This window comes from Nerophis lumbriciformis, linkage group LG13 (genome assembly GCF_033978685.3).
Source record: "Nerophis lumbriciformis linkage group LG13, RoL_Nlum_v2.1, whole genome shotgun sequence".
NCBI lineage: Eukaryota > Metazoa > Chordata > Actinopteri > Syngnathiformes > Syngnathidae > Nerophis > Nerophis lumbriciformis.
In genome coordinates, this window is record NC_084560.2 from 27,650,760 (window position 1) to 27,657,822 (window position 7,063).

General features: G+C 39.9%; 1 pseudogene; it reads right to left on the reverse strand.

The window, feature by feature from the left end:
* Window positions 1-987: 987 nt before the first annotated feature.
* LOC133613205 (ribosyldihydronicotinamide dehydrogenase [quinone]-like) lies at window positions 988-6,827 on the reverse strand (annotated as a pseudogene).
* Between the last annotated feature and the right edge of the window lie 236 nt (window positions 6,828-7,063).

Genomic DNA, 7,063 nt, shown 5'->3' on the forward strand with positions numbered 1-7,063 from the left:
CAAAGACCGAAAGACTGCATGTAAAGTATATACACCAGGGTTAAAACAATTTGGCAGGCCTGTATGTATATATATATATATATATATATATATATTCCTCACGCACTAATAGACTGAAAGAGCGTGGTGATATCACTATCGATGGGAAAATGCATCTTTTAATATTTGCCTTAGCGGGTAGGAGACACGGAGAGTAACAAGCGGTTTAAAAGGGATTAGAAAGGACAGATTTTAAATATATATTTTTTTTAAACTTGAGACTTCACCCGGGCCTGCTTTTGGACGCTGGTGGGCCGTATCCCCTAATATACACCGTGATTGAATGTTAAGAGTATGTGAAAGTAAGACTCCTATCTTGTTTACTTCCATGAGTTTTGTAATCAGAAATATCAGCAGCTAAAATCAGCCACACATACAAAATGTGGAGAGTTTTACATTTAAATGGGTGCAATTTAGAATTTTATGGTGTTTAGACATTTTTAATATACACAAAGTTCAGTAAGTAGGTCGTGTGATCATGTTATATTCGTTTTATGCACCATGACAAAGGAAGGTTTGGAATGTGTCATAAATGCCGTGCTTCTTTCCAAACTATTCAAGAGTCATTGATCTGATTTACTCATCATCCACATAATGGCAGCAATTTGTAGCATTCAGGGACAGCCTTTCATTATAAGATCAATATGAAAGCATTCTGCGATGCTTTATTGAACTCAGGACATCTCACGGGCCAAATTAAAGATGCTAGTGGGCTGTAGTTGGTTTTTGCTGAGCATATGCACCAATATATCAAGTGACTAAAATGTGCAGAGATTTTCATACATGCTGTAGCAGGGTGCCTCGTACCCCACTCAAACTACATGTGTTGTTTCCAATTGCAAACATTCCAAAACAAAGTACTAAGGTTTAGAGAATTAGGTCCTGGTGTTGGGATCTGAACAGAAGGCACCGATTGCTTCAATTTACAATAATTCAGAACAGATTTCCAGAGTCATCTTAAAGAGGCAGGCTGCTTTTATTCAGTAGAGACAGGGTATCAAAGTTCAAACTCCAGCCCTCATCTGGTTGGGTGGGACACGTTTCCCCAGGTGGGTTCCTACAGTGAGGCCAAACTCCTGGCATGCATGTTTCTCCTGGACCTCAGGCTTCAGCTGGAAGCCCTTGTCACCATCAAAACAGTCCATGGGAGTGAAGGCTAGCGGGGCCTCATCCCGGAGACCTTGAAGTCGTGCACGCCACGCCTCCAGCATGGCGGCGCGCTCCTCCTGGGAGACGCGAGACGGAGCCCAGAAGATCTGAGGTGCCAGCACTTGGAAGCCGCAGTAGTGCAGGATGCCATTCTGCAGAAATATACATGTTTAGTGTTTCTAGGTGGTCATTGAACACGACATGTTGGTGTCATACCTGAAGTGGCTAGAGGGTGACGTTCATGTCTCCATTGATGCCATCAGCACTGAACATGGACTCATGGGAGCCAGTGGTGAAAGACAGCACAACCTTCTTGGTCTGAAGAACAGTGGTTATTTTTAAGACACAAGTTAAAAATTGATTTTCTTCAAGTTTAAGCTCACCTTGAAGAGTCCCTGGCTATCGCTTGTCATCAGAGTAGGCGTATCCAAGCGTGAGCACACGGTCCATCCAGCCCTTCAGGATAGCAGGAAGGCTGAACCAGTACATGGGGAACTGAAAGCATTGGATTTAGTCAGGTCAAGACATCTTTGTTAAAACCAGGCACACATTTATCATTGAGTCTTCAAAACTTAAATACAGGGTACTTTACCATTCATTGTGTACCATGTTAGATGCGTAATAAAACTTGACGAGCCACACAATGTGCCACTACACCCAATTACTGTAATTGATGGGAACATTAAAGTTTTAATCATGAATTTAGACAACACACTTAAGTAATGGTGTTTTTTTTGGTCCACATTTTGCATAGACCGAGATCAGCAACCCACGGCGCTCGAGCCACATGCGTCTCTTTAGCACTACTGTAGTGGCTCCCTGGAGCTTTATCAAAAATATGTTTTAATAAACGTTTCTGTAGAAGGACAAACATGACACAAACCTTCCTAATTGTTAGAAAGCCCACTATTTAATAGGTTTGTGTTTATGCTTCACTGACTGCACAGTTTTATCCTACTAATTTCAGTGGTCTTTGAACTCACCGTTTACATGTACAACTTTCTCCGTCGCTGCCACAGAAAGACGTTTTAAGCCACTCTTGTCTCATTTTGTCCACCAAACATTTTATGCTGTGAGTGAATGCACAAAAGGTGACCTTTGATGTTATGGACTTGCATGGAGTGCTAATAATCCATGCCAAGATGCTATTTAGGCTCATACTTGCCAACCCTCCCGGATTTTCCGGGAGACTCCCGAAATTCAGCGCCTCTCCCGAAAACCTCCCGGGACAAATTTTCTCCCGAAAAACTCCCGAAATTCTGGCGGAACTGGAGGCCACGCCCCCTCCAGGTTTATTGTTAGGCAGTTTTATTAATGTCCTCCCAGCGCGGCAACAACACATAACAGCAGTCACGTTTTGTCTACCGTAAAGCAGTTAGTCTGCCGTAAACAGCAATGTTGTGACACTCTTAAACAGGACAATACTGCCCTCTACTGTACATGCATATGTGACAACATGTACAGTTTTTAGAAAGTGCAATGCACAACTGCTCACACAAGGAGACGAAGCGGAATGCATCATCAGAGAGGGTGTTCAGCATGGTTAGAAAAATAGTGACAGAATAGAACAAGGATGGACAATTCAACCCTTAACAATGAGTAGATGAGTTGTGTGTGTATATGTGTAAATAAATGAACACTGAACGTCAAGTATTTCTTATATATAATAAAATATATACTGTGTGTGTGTAATATATATATATGTGTGTGTGTGTGTGTGTGTGTGTGTGTGTGTGTGTGTGTGTGTGAGAAATACTTGACTTGGTGATTTCTAGCTGTAAATATACTCCTCCCCTCTTAACCACGCCCCCCCCCCCGAAATCAGAGGTCTCAAGGTTGGCAAGTATGTTTAGGCTACTTGTGTGTACATATTGCATCATTATGCCTCGTTTGTAGGTATATTTGAGTTCATTAAATTTCCTTTATGTCCTCTATTTAATTTATACTTGCATGTAATATTCACTGCATTTCTGATTGTGTGACATGTTGTTCCAGATCTCAGCAAACGTTACCCAGCTTGCAAATTTTGTAATAAATCCATTAAAAGACAGCCTTGTCCTTTCACTTGGGCACACATCTATACCTTTGGCAGTTTTAAGCCAGTAATTTCTAGTTATCTAACTTACTGAGACACTTAATGTGTTGCCTTCGTTATAACACTTACATAAGGTTTTTAACTTTTTGCAGCTCTAGATTTTTTTAAGTTGGTCCAATATGGCTCTTTCAACATGTTGGGTTGCCGACCCCTGGCATAGACCATAAACAAGCTTCTTTTGACTGCCTCTTCAAAAAGGTGACATTTTGTGCCAAGTTCCTCCTCATGGACACACCCCCTGCATCTTCACCACCACCCTGTCAGTCATGTTGTACTCTTAAGCTGCACACTTACAGTAGATACAGTTAGTCTATTGACAAAGTTAGAACTACATCCTACTTTTGAATTATAACGGCAGATTGTTGCACACGTGCGAGCCAGTTTGCCCCACAACTAGATGAAGATAGATAATTTCAGAACTGTATAAGGCTTCTCAAAAGGTTTGTAATTTGTCCATAAAGCTTCAAGTATACAGGCTTTTTACTAGCATAATGTCTGTCTCTGCATTTCAAACAAGTGTTGACATTATGGGAGAATATAGCATTACAAGCAGCCGGTTGATAGCTTTATTATACACGTATTAGTAGTCAACTACTAGGCCGATTAAGTCAATGCTACATTTAACGATTAAAAGACTTACCGCTTCATTGGATGCACTGTTGCCATAAATTGTGGTTACTCTGTAATTAAATGTAGTTCTAGATATGCTTTTGTCATTGCACATTAATACAATTGTGGGAAATCTGCAAGCTGCAAAGACATTTATGCTGGTTGAAAATTTATGTACCATATTTTTTGGACTATAAGTCGTTTTTTTTTTTCCATAGTTTGGCCGGGGGTGCGACTTATACTCAGGAGCGACTTATGTGTGAAATTAACACATTACCGTAAAATATCAAATATTATTTAGCTCATTCACATAAGAGACTAGATGTATAAGATTTCATGGGATTTAGCGATTAGGAGTGACCGATTGTTTGGTAAACGTATAGCATGTTCTATATGTTAGTTATTTGAATGACTCTTACCATAATATGTTACGTTAACATACCAGGCACGTTCTCAGTTGGTTATTTATGAGTCATATAACACTTATTCAGCCTGTTCACTATTCTTTATTTTAAATTACCTTTGAAATGTCTATTCTTGGTGTTACGTTTTATCAAATAAATTTCCCCCCAAAATGCGACTAACACTCCAGTGAGACATGTTTTTTCCCTTCATTATGCATTTTCGGCCGGTGCAACTTTTAGTCCGAAAAATACGGTATACAAAAAGATATTTCTTAATATGTTGGGTAAATCTTTCTGTACAAGGTCTAACCGAGAAAATACCACTTTAGCCAGGCTCTCTGCTTCATGTCCCGGTGGAATTCTTACTGGGCCATAAGTCAGATACTACAAGTAAGTAAATTGTCACAAAACAAATTAAACTGAGACTTTCTCACTTCTTCAGATTACAGTATGCAACACTGCATTTGCCTCACTTGTGATAATCCTGCATGTGGCTGAAGCATGCTCAACCATCCACCAGATATACAATACTGTATCATTTGTCACTTATCGGGTCAGTAGTGCAATCTTCACTCATGCTTAAAAGTGAAAGATGAGAAAAGAACTGTAAGCATGAAAACACTTCAGGTTGTCATTGGCAGGTGTACCAAAGCAGAGAGGACTCCTGCTCCCCCAAAAGCTGGACACACATTTTGTCTCTTGTGTAGTGACCTGAGCTGGTTAAGAGCATTTTTACACTTCCATGTATGACATATCCACTAATGTAATCATGGCAAATCCCCAAGATACAAGTAAGTTGGTTGTGCATAAATACCTATTTCAGTTGGGGCTGTCAGTCACTTTTTAAAATCAGATCACACCAATTAATGAGTTTGCTTGCATAAATACTTTTTGGTTACAAATGCAATTTAGTAGTCAAAATGTCAAGGAACATTTAAAAAAGTTTACTGAACTGAAAGTAATTGATTTTCTGAAAACTTGGTGACTGTCAGGATAGTAAGAATTGCAACAAAGCAAACAAGATATGGATGTACATCAAAATAATCTACAGTAGTAAACACTCAAACTTAACCATTTAAATCTGCATTTAGTTTAGCCAGTTGAGGTTGTTTACCTCTTATGGACATTGATCATTTTTTGGTCCAATGTTCTCCAGAAAGAAAAAAAATATAGCCAGTATTTGCAACTTGGCGCTCTTGTTTGTGTAGTACAGTTAATTTATCCTTGCTGCAATTGTGCCTGTTGAGGTATTATGAAGGACTTCGTTGTTTAGTGGTTTATATGCGGTGGCTGTTTAGCAAAGGTTTAACTTGACTGAGGTTCTTGTGTTAACATTGACACAGGTAAACCACCAGCGTACAGTTCTCTGGTCGTCGATGTAGCATTCATGTTACCTGCGCCATCCTCAAGGGTTCGCTTTCAGGTTGTATTTTAGACTGTGCCGATGACAAGAATGTTTGTCGCTGCAATACCAACAAGTTACCCCAGTTTCATCTAAAGTTCTGTTTTGAAATTTGCCACATCTCATCGTGATCAGACCGCATGACAATGTGCACGTCTTAATGCTGATGAATCTTCACTTTAACAGTAACGTGATTTTTTTTACCAATCAAGTGAATTAACGTTGACAGCTTTACTTTAAATACAAGATCAACATGGTTTCTAGGGGACACTTGGAATTATCAAGGCCCCAGAAAACTGCCCGTTTACCCAATGGTAAGCCTTTAAAACCTTACTGATGGTGTTCTCACTACACCTGAAAGATGACGAGATCAGCCTCTGTGAGTTTGCGTTGCTCCTCAACGATGTCCGCCGATAGTTTTCCTTCCTCCCACGCCACTTTGGTGTCCTCGGCATAACAGAAGTGTTCAGGATTCTTGACCGCACCTAAAAAAAAAACAGGACATTGGTGATTACACAGTAGAGGCAAAGGCTACCAGTTCTATAGTCCATCCAGAGTAGTGATGGAATTGTATACAAAAGGGACTTCGCTGATTCACTTTGGTAAACATTTAGGTGACTGACAAACATGTTTAAAATAAGAAAAACATTGGTTCAACATGTTTTGCTTAATGGACGCCATTTTGTAGAGACATAGGCAGGACTAATTGTCATTAATCATGTGTACACATTAAAAACACAAGAGGATATCTGCATTTAATATATGCTAGTGTGTCTTTCACAGCACATCATTTAAGTTGTGTGGTATAAGTGCACATAGATATTTCACCATTGATGTCCTCAGCTGTTGCAGTGGCTTTAAACTTCATGGCATAAAGATCAGACACTTGCACCGTGCAGTCCTGAGCGGCCAAAGCCTTCTCGGCGACATCTTTGGCCGCACAATTGAAGGAGCCAGGGCTCTGGTGGGCGTACACGATGAGCACTTTCTTTGCTGCCAACACAAGAGAAGGAGAAGACACAATATTAGTGAAAGCAACAAGACACTGTAGGAAGTGTGCAGGATACAACTTACTCATTTCTGAAGTCAGCACACAAATAAAGCACGCAATGATGTTGTAGCTGAGGTGATTAATACAAACTGGGAGGTAGTTTTATACAGGAAGCCTCACGTGTTCATTGGTTTTCACACAGGTGCCTGCAGTCAGCAATTAAGGCCATCAGCCAATCAGATGACTCTATGATTAGTGGCGTCCAAACTTTTTTATATTGTGAAAAAAATTCACTGATTTTGACATTCTTCAACTATTTGTCCATAAACCACATTAAACCAATCAAATGTGTGAGTAAATTATATACACTACTG